The 14,895-nt window shown below is 36.9% G+C and overlaps 1 long non-coding RNA gene across 5 annotated transcripts in view; it reads right to left on the bottom strand.

The window, feature by feature from the left end:
* LOC137210971 (uncharacterized) overlaps positions 1-14,895 on the bottom strand; it is a 128,604-nt gene that overhangs the window by 57,353 nt on the left and 56,356 nt on the right. For 2 of the 5 annotated variants that reach the window (XR_010936828.1, XR_010936826.1), the window contains exons 4-5: positions 986-1,181; positions 776-835 (exon numbers count right to left, since the gene is read on the bottom strand). The exons of the other annotated variants lie outside the window; for them this stretch is intronic. This is a non-coding gene — a long non-coding RNA (uncharacterized lncRNA). The remainder of the gene's footprint in view (positions 1-775; positions 836-985; positions 1,182-14,895) is intronic. 5 annotated transcript variants of the gene reach the window in all.

Raw genomic sequence — 14,895 nt, 5'->3', positions numbered from 1 at the left:
TTATTTTTCTGTGAATTAAGAGCAGTAATTATTGTAGTATCTACCAAAAACAGGTTATTGAAACAAATGAGATATATAACATTATCATCCATAGTATTATTAGACTTTTCAAATTCACTATTCAAATCTCAATTTTTGGTAGAGATTTTTTTTTTTTTTTTTTTTTTTTTTTGCGGTACGCGGACCTCTCACTGTTGTGGCCTCCCCCATCGCAGAGCACAGGCTCCAGACACGCAGGCTCAGTGGCCATGGCTCACAGGCACAGCCGCTCCGCTGCATGTGGGATCTTCCCATACCGGGGCACGAACCCGTGTCCCCTGCATCGGCAGGCAGACTCTCAACCACTGCGCCACCGGGGAAGCCCTCAATTTTTGGTAGAGATATTAAAAATGAAAATTGCATACAACACCAAATCTTATTTTACTCATTAAATGTTTTTGACAAGTTGATCTCTTTCACAATATTTTAGGGTATTTATCTAACACTTTAACCTAAAATTTCTTAACCAAATGAGGGAATTGAACTATATTATATGTTTTCTAAATTTCCCTTCAGCTCTTAAGATTTTTGTGATTCTATCTTTTCCCTTCACTCTTAGAATACCTTTTATTAGAACTGTTAACAGTATGAGCATAGTCTCATTTCAGTTTTCCTGGGCTAATGAAAAGTCAAAAAATAAAATGGAAATAAAAATCTAGAAAGGGGAGAAACAAGAGGGCAAAAATTTGAAGAGAAACAGTCTGAAAAATCAGCTAAAGAAGTAACCAAGAGTTACCTTTCTGTTCATCTTGACACAGTATTCTATAAGATATATTTCACATACGTGTTGGCTTACCTGAAACAAACAAAATTTAAAAAAATGATTACAGATGAAGCTGAAATGTTCATGGATAATAAGGCAGGAGGTGATTGTCACTTCCTGATTTAGATATTATATGAAGGAATCACCAGCCAGAGATAAGATAGTTACAGAACTTCACATTACCTTTTGTGAATTTGAACTGTCTAGAGAGAAATGATTCCTGGAAGTCAGTGTCTTTGCAACGTGGTGTTGTGGCATAAGGCATTCTCCACTTTTCACTTTTCCAGTAGGCTGAGCTGAAGCACTGCTGGAACAAATCATGACAGCAGAGCCTGATCCAGCATTTGTGATGCTCCATTCTCAGCAAGTTAGTGTGTCCCTTGGTTCAAGAACAGGTAATGGGTTACAAACACCTGGTATTGCAAGGGTTTTGATTTTGTCCACAAACACTAAATTACCTATGTATACAACCCAAATATTGATGTTAAATAACTTGTAAAGGAAGCATGGTAATGCAGAGATTGCTAAAGTAATCAGGCAGGAAGTGAGGTAGGCCAAACAGAGAATTTCACATCAGAAACCTGTTCACTTTTCCCACTGAAGCTAAAGTAACCACGAATCATTTTAATTAATCTGCCATAAATGTCACAGCCTAAATGAGTTCAAAGGATTTCAATTCAATCCATAGTCCATCACAAATACCACCATGAACCAGAGTCAATGCTGCAGCCTTAAATCTGAGAGACACGCAGATAAGAAGACAGGTGTATGCATAAAAGAATAAAGTATAGTAGAAACCAATTACAGCAAAGTCATTTTTCTTCCATAAGAAAAAAATTTATTATAAAAAGAAAAATTACTACAATGAAGGGAACTGATTTCTCTAATGATTGAAGTATCTACATATTTTCTTGATGAAATGAATTTCACTCAGGGTGAATTATAAATAAATTGTCCAGCTTGCCATGAATATTATAGTTCTACAAAGAATTCTGCCACCTGCACTGAAAGATATATTCACCACCTCATGTCCTAAACAATCTGATGTAATTAATGGGGCAGTTATAATTAATATGATGTTTTCATATCTAAGATTAAATAAGCAGATGGTGACAACAGTCTAGGGTACATCTGGTTCCAAACAAGAGCCTGACAAAGGCTTGCTTGCTTGATTTGTTACTTAAATATTTGACAGGGTACAGAGATCTAATATGTAATTTTGCATGTGAACATCACCACCCAGGTAATCCTACCGTGGATATCCTTATATTTCAAATCATAGTATTCTTTCTACCCTCAGCAGATTGCTTTGGGTGGCAGCTGAACACTTAGGAACAGCAAAGATGTATTATTAGCAAAAGTCTGGCTTATTATTCAATTATCAATGGCTGGTTGAACACTCAAAATAGACTAAGTATGGCTTTGATAAGTATGCAGAAGTTTTCAAAATGTTCTAAAATAGTAACATCACAAAATAAAGCTTTTCAGGATTTTTTTTTGTATGTGCTAAGATATATCTGTCTCTTTCTCATTCAACATAACTGAGACCATATTGTTCCAAAACGGACTTCAGTTTGTTGATATTTCAGGAGTGCTCATGTATTGTGGTTAAAATAAAAATGAGATGCGGTAGAAGACGAGTTTTTTCCTTTTAATTAAAAAATGTGCTAGACAATACATTGGTAGCTAGTATTTGACTCAACATTGTAGTTTATTATCATTACTATGAACTCAACATTAGCTGTATAACTGGGAAAACTCTTTAACTTCTCTGCCTTTCAGTTATGGTCACAGTGATAATAGTATTTCATAATATTTTATAATAATTAAATATGTCAGAGAGCCTAGTACAGTTGTGGACATAAGGCAGATATTCATTATGTTGGTTTTCTTTCTGCTTTGAGTAAACATTTCCTTCTTTCCTTCTTTGCCTTCTTTATCCTCCACTCCTTATTTTCCCTCTTCCTTCCTGACAATAAGTTTTAGACTTTCAGAAGGGCAAAAATAATTATAGAAATTTTTACATGTTTACATTCTTAGATCCTAGTACATTTAGAAGACATAATAAACTAACAATAAGTACTTGAATAAATCAATATTGGGAATATACAATGTGATCTCTGCCCGTGAATACAGAACATATAAAAATATGACTTTACATAATTTTGTACAGATTACCAAATGCTTCCATGTACACACTCCATTCTTTTAATCTATGCAACAATCTTGAGGTATATGTTAACATGGCGAAAAACTCAAAAGACCTGTGCTCAAAACTTTGTCATTACCAGCCACCCGACCTAAAGCTATGACTCTGAGCCTGTCTTCTTATCTTCAAACAAGATTAATATCTATCCTGCCTCCCTGGTAAGGTTGTGGCGAGAATCAAGTGAGAGGCTGTACATCAAAATGCATGTGAACTTTAAGTATATACACATAAGAGGTGTCTACAAATTCTTACCCAAAAGATAGTTTACAAATAATTAGTTATGAGATGTCACCTTCACTTAACAATTAAAAAAAAAAACAATGACAAAAAGGCCTTATTTAGTATAGAGAAATGTGTAGGTAAGATTGAAATAATGGGAGTAGTTAGAGAAGAATGCCTGTAAGAAGTCATGAGACATCTGAACCTTGAAGTCTGGTAGAAGCTGGATGGGAAACAAGTGAAAGGAAGGAAGTGGCTGGCAAGAACATTTGAAGAAAGGCTTAAAGTATAGCACAGGCAGATTATTTGGGGAAGAGGAAAAAGATTGTCCTTGTTGGAATTATCGGTATTGGGAAATAAGAGATGAAGTTGAAAAGCCAAAGAATTCAGAGTGTGGAGGACTTTGAATGTCATGGTAATTTTCAACTTTTGCATGTAAACAATAGTATATTTCATGTAGGACAAAACAGTATTTATGTAACAGATAATATGAAGCAACTTGAATTTTAGGAAAATAAACTCAATTATATCCATTGGATTAGAAATGGAAGATTATAGCACAGAGGTTGGTTAAAAGGCTATTAACGTGTAAATAATGGAAGGAAAGGAAAGTTACTGTGGTCTATTCAGAAATGAAGACCAATAAAAGACCTTAAGGAGTAAAGTGCTGATGGAAAGGGAGAGGAGTGATGAATTCAACATCATAAGTAAGGATGGTAGAGTTAATAGAAGTTTCAGATACATAGAGTATGGTCCTAGAACACAAGATTGAGACATGCTTAATTGGCCAGATGCATGGTGGTGAGTCTATGAGTCCTAGAGATGTTTAGGTCTTAGGAGGAGGCCCATGCTATCAAGCCCTTGTTTGGTATGAGTAAGTAAACATAAGTATAGCATTATAGAAGAGGAATTCAAACAGTCTTTGAGAACACAACTTTGGAAAATCAATAACTTATTTATATTTAAATAGTATGAACTTCATAATATTATACCTGAATATGAGAGCCAAATATGTAAGGCTTTATCCCTATAAATTAATATACCATAAGAAGAGTAAAGGGGTCCACATAAGGATAATGACCAATAGTAGGTTATCAACATTTTGCTCTAAAACTCTAAAGTCATTACTAGAGAATTGCTAGATCCTTAACTAATGAGGAGAAAAAAGAGGCTAAAGAATTTGCCAAAAGTTTTTGGAGGAAGCTGATTAACTGGATTTCTAACACCCAAAAGAGAAAAACACACACACAAAGAGAATGTAATGGTTAACTTTATATGTCAACTTGGCTGGGCCATGGTGCACAGATTTTTGGTAGAACATTATTTTGGGTGTTTATGTGAGAGTGTTTTGGGATGAGATTAACATTTAAATTAGCGGGCTTTGACTAAAGTAGATTGCCCTCCATGATGTGGTTGGGCCTCATCCAATCAGTTGAAGGACTGAATAGAACAAAAGACTGAACTCCCCCAAGCAAGAAGGACGTCTTCCAGCAGATGGCCTTTGAACTTGAACTGCAACATTGGCTCTTTCTAGATCTCCAGCCTGGCAGCCTACCCTTCAGATTTGTAACTTGCCAGTCTCCATAACTGCATAAGCCAGCTCCTTAAAGTAAATCTCTTTCTAAGATATACATATTGACATAGATATATCCATCCTATTGATTATGTTTCTCTGGAGAACCCTGACTAACAGAGAAGGCAATACACACAGAAGAGCAACATCACCCCACTATTGAATATGCAGTGGGTAAGATATGTGAGCACTCAGCAAAGTGGATATTATGCAAATATTCAATAATGTTGTCTGTAAACAAAATTGAATATTTCTTGCTTGAAATTGACTCTAAGGCCTGAAATATTTTGTATAAAAGATATAAAATTCAACCAAAAGTCAGATATTCTCTTATTTTGGTATCTTATAACCTGTCATAGAAGAACATTGTAGGAAGTAAGAAAGATCATTCAATTCTGGAGTAAATCAAGGTAGTTTTTTAGATATTTAGTATCTCTCTACTTTTAAAATAATAGCATATATTAAAACAAATATTTGAAATTTTAATTAATAGAAGTCTTCATTTTCATAGTTTTACAGTTTACAAAACAAATAAGTGTTATGAATATTTATTGATATACATATATACCATCTCATACCTGTTAGGATGGTTATTATTAAAAACAAAACAAACAAAACATAAAACAACATGTTCTGGTGAGAATGTGGAGAAACTGGAACTCTTGTATACTGTTGGTGGGAATGCAAAATGGTGCAAGCTGCTATGGGAAACGGTATGGATTTTCCTCAAAACGTTAAAAATAGAATTACCCTGTGACCCAGCAATTTCAATTTGGGGTATATACCTCAAGAACTGAAAGCAGAGTCTTGAAGAGATATTTGTGCATCCATGTTCATAGTAGCATTGTTCACAGTAGTTAGAACATAAAAACAATCCAAGTATCCATCAACAAATGAATGGATACACAAAATGTGGTATATACATACAATGGAATATTATTCAGCCTTAACAAGGAAGGAAATTCTGCAATTTGCTTCAAATGGATAAAACTTGAGGACTTTATGCTAAGTGAAATGAGCCAGTCACAGAAAGACAAAAATTGTATGATTCCACTTATATAAGGTATTTAGAGTAGTCAAAATCATAAACACAGAAAGTAGAAGGGTGGTTGCCAGGGGCTGAAGGGAAGAGAGAATGGGGAGTAATTGTTTAATAGGTGAGTTTGCTTTACAAGATGCAAAGAGTTATAGGGATGAATAGTGGTGATCACTATACAATGATGTGAATGTATGTATTACCACTGAACTGTACACTTAAAAATGGTTAAGATGGTAGATATTATGTTACGTATTTTAACACAATAAAAAAGTAAATAAAAGAGATGGGGGAAGGATTCCACCTGCTGTTAGAGGAACCTGAAAAGTCACACTGCTAAGGATATGGATATAAGAGGCAGGAGGGACTGAGGGATTCGGTGTTATTTTGCAATCTTTTTGTTAGATGTGGAGCACCTCAGGGCAGAAAGAGAAAAGTCCCAGCATACCCTCTTAGCCTAAGGACATAGCACACAGACAATTCTCCAACTCCCACTTTTTTTTACCCAGTCCTCTGTTTAAAGAGGTAAAAGTTTATGAGGCACTATGTTGGCAATCCTTGGGAGCTTCAGAGCTTGTGGAAAGTGGCCTCAATTTCGGTGTTTGGTTTTAAACAATGCATTTCATTCATATTTCTGGGACTCTACCTGTGGGGTATAGTTGCCAATTCTGAGGCAAAAGGAATACTCCCACTTCATATGCTATTATTATAGCATTATTATATCATTTAATCTGATTGCGTAGATAGAGCTGTAATTTAACTTTATTTATCAGATTGACCTTTGGAAGGATTAGGACCAGAATTCAAGGGCACACAGCTGGGAAGGGGTAGAGCGCACAACATAACACAGATCTTCTGATTCTAAGTCAGTGGCTCCAAAAATTTTATTCTTGAGAGATATCCGATTGCCAGTCAAGTTGAGAGGAGGAACTAGCAGAGTTTTCTGAAACTTATATGTGCATAGCCTTTCACTAAGGCTGAAAAAACTCAATTGTCCACTTAAAAAATCGGTGGAGGAGACGAAGGAAATTATGAAGAGAGCTAACAACCACCTACTCCCACCAAGCCAATACTTGGTGATGCCTTTGCTCTGAATCTGATGCTTTTCCCACTATACAGCCCTACCTTTTGTAGTAGGTGGTACTGTATTCTCCAAAACAATGTGTTGATTCCTAACCTGTGGTACCTGTGAATGTGACCTTATTTGGAAATAGAATCTTTACAGATGTAATCAAGTTAAGGACAAGGGTGGGCATTCATTTGAAAACTGGTGTCCTTATAAGATGGGGGAATTTTGGACACAAACAAAGAGACACACAGGGAAGAACATCATTTGACAACAAAGGCAGATTGGAGTGATGTATCTATGAGCCTAGGAATGCAGAGGACTGCCAGCAACCACCAGAAGCTAGAAAGAAGTAAAAAAGGATCATCCTCGAGAACCTTCAGGGAAAGCATAGCCCAGATGATACCTTGATTTCAGACTTCTAACCTCCAGAACTATGAGACAATAAATTGCTCTTGTTTGAAGTTACCCAATTTGTCGTAATTTGTTATAGCAGCCTTAAGATACACTTTTTAACTTCTTCCCAGTTTTTACAAACTTATTTCACGATAAATACCCTAGTACACACCTTGTATAAGCTAATGAAGAGAAAGAAGAATCACAGACAAGTCAGCATTTAATATTTCTGAGAGTGAAGAACAGAGGAGTCAGAAGGATGAGAGCTTTTGCTTTAGAATATGGATTTTTCTCTCCAGCTCTCACAAGGTCAGCCCCCTAACCAAAACAGCCACTTGAAGCTAATCTCAAAGCTTCCAGTATAATTGTACTTGACCTTTACCTAAAAGCCATCCCTACCAAGAAACTGATGGTTCCATCCCCTTGGGCTGTTACAAAAGGCAGCTTTCACAGTGTTCCTTTCATCGCTCTGCTTGGGAATCTAAAACCTGTTCCTCCTAAAAGAAACCAACCTGAAAGTGCCAAGTGAGACAATAACAAAACATATTTCATACACTTTTGAGAAAAAAATATGCAGGGAAGAAAAATGAAGAGGATAAAATAGTCTCCTTATCTGAAAACTATGTTTTTTCATGCTAAGTACTATGCTTATGGAGCCAATACATCATGTCCACCAGTAAGTGGAAGTGAAGCATGTTTCTTCCACATGTTGTTTGACACAGCAAGTGAGTATTTTATCGGCATTGGGTAATTTAAACTCACACTCTGCTGTCTGGAGTATATTAGCAGCATACCATGCAAAGACTAGATTGTTTGGCAATTTGTGTACCACAGAGAATCAGTCCAATATAATTCAGGAGAGAGGCAAGGGCAAAAAGTGTGGAGAAGTTGCTTTATATCAGAAAAATATAGCTGTTATTAAGATGATATGGATAAAACCTAAGAAACCTGGCACACAGTTTGCTAAATACTAGTTTATATGGCAGCATTGCAGGCAATGATCTGGAAATACTGATTCAATCACACATGCAGAGCTAATACTTCCTCAGGTAATCTGTTGCATTTATTCTTCCTACTTTATCTCCCCTATAACAAACAACATGTGAAGGTACACACACACCACACTCCCACACACAAACATACACATGCAGATTTATTGCTATGAAAACCAGGGTGTATTGTGGTTTAAATTGTTGGCTCTGGAGTTAGACAACCTAGATTTGAATCCCAGGTTTACCATTTACTGTTGTGCAAGCTTTATTTGTGAAACAGAGATTATGTCGTTCAAATCTCATATATACTATCGTGACAAGGATTAAAAGGGATACTGCATACAAAACTCAGCCTGAGACACAGAGTAGGTAGTCAATAAATGTCAGATATCATCACCAACATCATCATCATCATCATTATCACCATCACTATTATTATAAACATGCATGCACGGTTATCAATGTTTATCTGTACAACCAAAATCATCTATAGGTTTGTATATAAATTTAAGGGCCTATGAGCTTAAGACAGGTTTAGAGGTTGAGGAGATTATATTAATTTCTCCTTTAAAAATATTGTGGTGGGCTTCCCTGGTGGCGCAGTGGTTAAGAGTCCGCCTGCCGATGCAGGGGACACGGGTTCGTGCCCCGGTCCGGGAAGATCCCACATGCCGCGGAGTGGCTGGGCCCGTGAGCCATGGCCGCTGAGCCTGTGCGTCTGGAGCCTGTGCTCCGCAACGGGAGAGGCCACAACAGTGGGAGGCCTGCGTACCGCAAAAAAAAAAAAAAATATATATATATATATATATATAGTGGTGACAACACCAAATGCTGGCAAGGATGTGGAGCAATAGGAACTCTCATTCATTGCTGATGGGAATGCAAAGTGGTACAGCCATTTTGGAAGATAGTTTGGCAGTTTCTTACAAAACTAAACATTCTCTTACTATATGATCCAGCATTTGCTCTCCTTGGTATTTATTGAAAGAGTTGAAAACTTACATTCACACAAAAACCTGCATTTGGATGTTTACAGCAGCTTTATTCGCAATTGCCAAAAGTTGGAAGCAGCCAAGATGTCCTTCAGTAGGTGAATGGATAAATAAACTGTGATACATCCAGACAATGGAATATTACTCAGTGCTAAAAAGAAATGAGCTATAGCAAAGCATGAAAAGACATAGGGGAAACTTAAATGCATGTCACTAAGAGAAAGAAGCCCATCTGAAAAGGCTACATACAACTATGGAGACAGTAAAAAGATCAGTCATTGCGGGGGGTGGAGGAGAAGGGAGTGGGTAATAGGCAGATCGCAGAGAATTTTTAGAGCAATGAAACTACTCTATATGGTACTGTAATGGTGGGTACATGCCATTATACATTTGCCAAACCCATAGAATGTCCAAAACCAAAATGAACCCTAAGGTAAGCTATGGACTTTGGGTGATCATAAAGTGTCAATGTAGGTTCATCAATTATAACAAATATACCATTCTGGTGGGGGATGTCAGTAATGGGGGCAACTGGACGTGTGGGGGAAGGGAATATATGGGAAATCTCTATATCTTCCATTCAGTTTTGCTGTAAACCTAAAACTGCTCCAAAAAAATAAAGTCCTAAAAATATATATTAGGAAATACAATTCAGGAAAATGTCCCAGAGCTCAAACTTTTTTTTAGTTTCTACTTATGGCTATGATTCATTACAGTGAATGACTACAAAGCAGGATCAATAAATGAAAAGGGCACATGGGGCCAAGTCTGGAGAGAGCAGGTGTGAGCTTCCAGAAATTCTATCCCGATGCTCTTGTACAAGACACGTTTATTCCTTCAACAGCAGCAACATGTGTGAAGAGTTGTGTGTCCAGGAAAGGTTTATTGGAGCCTAAGGGTCAGAGTTCAAACTTAATCAAATGGCCAGTTAATTAATAGAGAAAGTCTGCTCAATATTGATAAATGTTGTCAGCTACTCAACCTAGATAAAACAGCTTTGTCTCATCTACTCATTTATGAACAATTTGAATTACATTATGAAGGAAAGGATAATAGGATTAAAAACAAAAATTAACTAAAGCCAAAGGTATTGAGGGAGAGTAACAAATAGGTCAATTTGTCTGGCTCACCAGGTCATAATATAAAGCACAGTAGACCTGAGACAAATCCCAGCTTCTACTCTCTTACCTGCAGACGGACATCAGACTCCTCAGAGCTTCAGTGTTAGCCTGAATTTTCATTTCTGCTATAAGCAAATGTTTATGTGATATTAAGTGAGTAACTGTATGTCGAAGTCCTTTCTAAGATTCCTCAAAACTAGTAAATAATAATAATAGGATTTTTTATTAAACCCATTGTCAGAAATCACCTTAATATACAGTTTAAAAAATAAATAAAGCTAGAAATGCCAGTCTAGAGAAGGATTCCCCACTCCAGCCCATAGAAAGCCAGTAAAGAAATTTTTAAAAATGAGATGATCAGTGTTTCAAAGGGTTGATCTTGCAGCTGTGTATGGCCTTATTTTTATTAAGTCATGTTTTTCTTCTTGCAACTCAGATGGAATCACAAAAATATATTCTATAGAAAGTTTTTGGTCCTTAGAACATACTATAAAAAAATATACATCAAAAAAACAACTTGTGACATTTATAAACATGATTCCCTGGCTATCAATTGGCTTTATATTGCCACAAATGAAAACACTTAAAAGAACATGGTTTTAAAATCATATCAGAAATGGATTTTTTTCCACATAATACTATTTGGCTCTATTTTTTTTTTTTTTTTTTTTTTTTTTTTTTTTTGTGGTACGCGAGCCTCTCACTGTTGTGGCTTCTCCCGTTGTGGAGCACAGGCTCTGGACGCGCAGGCTCAGCGGCCATGGCTCACCGGCCCAGCCGCTCCGCGGCGTGTGGGATCTTCCCGGAACGGGGCACGAACCTGTGTCCTCTGCAACAGCAAGCAGACTCTCAACCACTGCGCCACCAGGGAAGCCTGTATTTGCCTCTATTTTTAAAGAAACATGACACCTGTCCCGTTGATATAAGTGTGTTGCATTTGCTTTCTACCAGTGCTGTAGGCCATATTATTGTTCAAAATATTTGCTGTCTCGCCCAACCCTGTGGGTTGATTGAAGATTTGTTACTTCATTTATCTCTGTGATTTTCTTTGACCACTAAAATGTGAGTGGAAGTGACATGTCACTTCCATATAGAAACTATAAAAGCCTTCACATGGTTGCACACCGTCTTCTCTTTTCTGAATGCCAAGAGAAAATGAAATAATAAAAGTTTCTCTATTCCTGGGAAAAAACTGTTCTGAAGCCATGGAATCAGTTAAATGCCAGAATTCTTTAAAACTATTTAATCAATCAATGGCAGGTCTACAGCCACTGTGACAATCACAACTGCTCGAGAACACCAGCCAAACAGTGGCAGCATTTTGCTTCTAAAAGTCATCCAGTGGGGAATGGACTTACAAAAGAAACATTCTCGAGAATGTCAATTAGTTAACAACAGTTTCACTGTAGTATCTATGCTTCTACAGGGCCTTAGGGTTAGGGTTAGGGTTAGGTCTATCCGTCCCAAAACCTCTGAAAAAGTCAGTTCCCTGGTTTGCTGTAAGAGTATATGCCTGATCCACGTAGCTTTCCCTCACTTAAATAAGCAATAAATTTAATGTTAAGGTTTTTGTTTTAGATGATGGTCTTATCCTTTGACACATGGGAAAAAATGACAAGATAGAGGCTACTCTGTCAGTTTGGGTCCTCCAATGAAGAGAACGTGGAACAGAGCCACCGTCAACCCATAATGGACACAAAACATGAGTGAGAACAGTTATTTATGAAAGCCATTGAGATTTTCAGGTAGTTTGTAAACACAGAATAACTTAGACTAAGCTGAATTATACAGTCTGTAAATTTAAGTTATGGTTGTAGGCCATTACACAAAGGAAACAGGCAGTTATAATTTATCTCCCTGCTCCAATAAAAGATGAGTTTTCCTCTACAGAACCAGACTTCTCGTCTCTCTTCTAATGTAATCATGATAGTTTTCATGCTTCAGGACGAAATTTATGTTAAAATCTTCATTATATTATTTCATTAGAAAATTATTTTTTTCTGTCAAATATATGATTTTAAAAGATTTCTACTGTGCAAAAAGACTTGGCCAAAACAATAACAACGTCAACAACAACATGAGTAAAATTTATAAAGCAATATAAAAATACAGCAAAAGAAATATACTTCATAATACTTTATCTAGCCATAAATGTTCAATTCTTAAGCAATTTCCCCCACAGGACTCTGTATTCAATTTTAAAGTGAAAACAAATACAAAAATTAAATTTGCCTTTAAAACATGTTAAACTTTACTGGAATGTATCTATTACAAAGGGAAATAGTATGCCTATATTTGTATCTCATTTGGTATATAATTATTTTCAAATTTTATCATTTGGTTGTAACTCACATAACTTATTTTGAAGGACAGTTAATCATAAGAATTCAGTTATCATGAAAACCCAGTGAGTCATTTAACAAGTATGTGAGAACATATTACATGTAAAGTACAGAATTAAATGCTATTGGTGTTTAAAAGTTAATAATAAACAGAATTTACCTTCAGGTCTAAAAGTAGAAAACAGAAAATTTAATGTATAACCATGGTATAATGCGAGACTGATAAATGGCATCAGAAAGATATAGATGAAATTATATGCAAGATCTAAAGGATGAGAAATAACAATTGAGGAAAATCAGGGAAGGGTCATGGAGCAGGTGCATTTAAACTGGGCCTTAAAATATAAGTAGGAAATACTCTACACATATGAGTCTGGCTCTAATCCATATAAGCAAGAAGAAATCACTCATCTCTTCAATGTCGCCCTGACCTAGCAAGACAGAGCTTTTCTCCCAATAACAGGACTCATCATGTTCCTGATATGTACATACCACCAATACCCTCTGAGATCTGGCAGAAGGGAAAGAGGAAGGTTATGTTTTAGGTTCTACTCTCAAATTTTCCCCACTCACTTAGGCAGCAAAATTTAGCCCAACTACTTCTTTTAACAAATCTTTGTGAAGTAGAGATTTCAAAGCATACAGGTCATTGGAAATTAATTCAGGGTCTATGCATCTCTCTGAATTGTTGGCCTATGAAGTCCCTGTCTTGTCAAGATCTTGAGTCAGAATCTTTTTCAAAGTAGACTACCTCTCTAGACTTTATTTCTTCCATATGAGTCAGAGCTTTAATCCAAAGCACTGAACCCCAGCCTGGGATTAATAGTGGTGAAAATTGTTAGCTAACAAGATTCCATGGAGCAGCCAACTGATAAGCCTTGATTACAGGCCTCATAATTCACTGGGAAAAATTCATTAGTCAACAGCTTCCCTGACACTCCCTTTCTACTAATAGTCAAAGCACAATTCTATAGCCCTTTCCTACAACTACTTTTCTCACTTGAGAAATTCCGGGACGAAATGATTAAAAGAAAAGTAAATCCTTCACCCCACATGTCACCTACAAAAGTGGGCAGCAACACGATTTGGGGAAATTTCCTGAAGTTGTGATAAAATTTATAGCAGAACAAAAGCCACCTGGACCTATTATTTATTTTGCAAAGCAAAGTAAGACTTTTTTAAAAAAAACCTCATATTCAATTTTATTAAGCAATATTAAAAAGCAATAGCACTTCCAGGACACACTAAAATATAGTGCACATATCATTTATATGCAGTTGTGCATAAATCATTCCTCTTTTTTTCAGATGAATAGAATCAGAACTTCACGGCACTTGCCGAAAATACCCATTTAACTCTCAAGAATAACCCTATAAAAGAGTGCTTATCAAATTCCCCAGAATAAAAATCAGGCCTAAATATGAAGACTTTGCCATTATACAGATATTCTTCAACCCATGACTTAGTGAAGTTAATATCATTGCCATTGTTATTGCTTAAAATAAATGGAATAAGGGCCACCTCCTGGGAAAAACAGTAAATTAACTGACAGAGCCCATGAACGAAATGAAACTAATATCTCAATGTTTAAAAAAAATGTTTTTAGTTCCCTGGCTAAAAACTATTGTCATCAGCAGCCACTTTTTTTGCGGTACGCGGGCCTCTCACTGTTGTGGCCTCTCCCGTTGTGGAGCACAGGCTGCGGACGCGCAGGCTCTGCGGCCATGGCTCACGGGCATAGCCGCTCCGCGGCAAATGGGATCCTCGCGAACCGGGGCACGAACCCGTGTCCCCTGCATCGGCAGGCAGACTTTCAACCACTGCACCACCAGGGAAGCCCCTAGCAGCCACTTTTTAAAAAGAGAAAGAAAGCAGCCTTTCAACTACCCAGGTTAATTTCACTAATGAGTCAAACTAGAGGAAAAAATACTGGGCAATTATTCAAAGGACCTTGGCCACACACTCAGTTTACTGGTTGACATGAGGTGATTTTCTGTTCCTCAGTTTCTTCACCTGAAAAATCAAATCTAGGATTGTTCAAGCATCAAATTAAAAAATATAAGTAGGGCTTCCCTGGTGGCGCAGTGGTTGAGAGTCCGCCTGCCGATGCAGGGGACGCGGGTTTGTGCCCCGGTTCGGGACGATCC

The sequence above is a fragment of the Pseudorca crassidens genome, chromosome 18 (assembly GCF_039906515.1).
Source record: "Pseudorca crassidens isolate mPseCra1 chromosome 18, mPseCra1.hap1, whole genome shotgun sequence".
In the NCBI taxonomy this organism is placed as follows: Eukaryota; Metazoa; Chordata; class Mammalia; order Artiodactyla; family Delphinidae; genus Pseudorca; species Pseudorca crassidens.
Note: the sequence above shows the minus strand (reverse complement) of the source record. Positions and strands in the feature narration are given on the sequence as shown.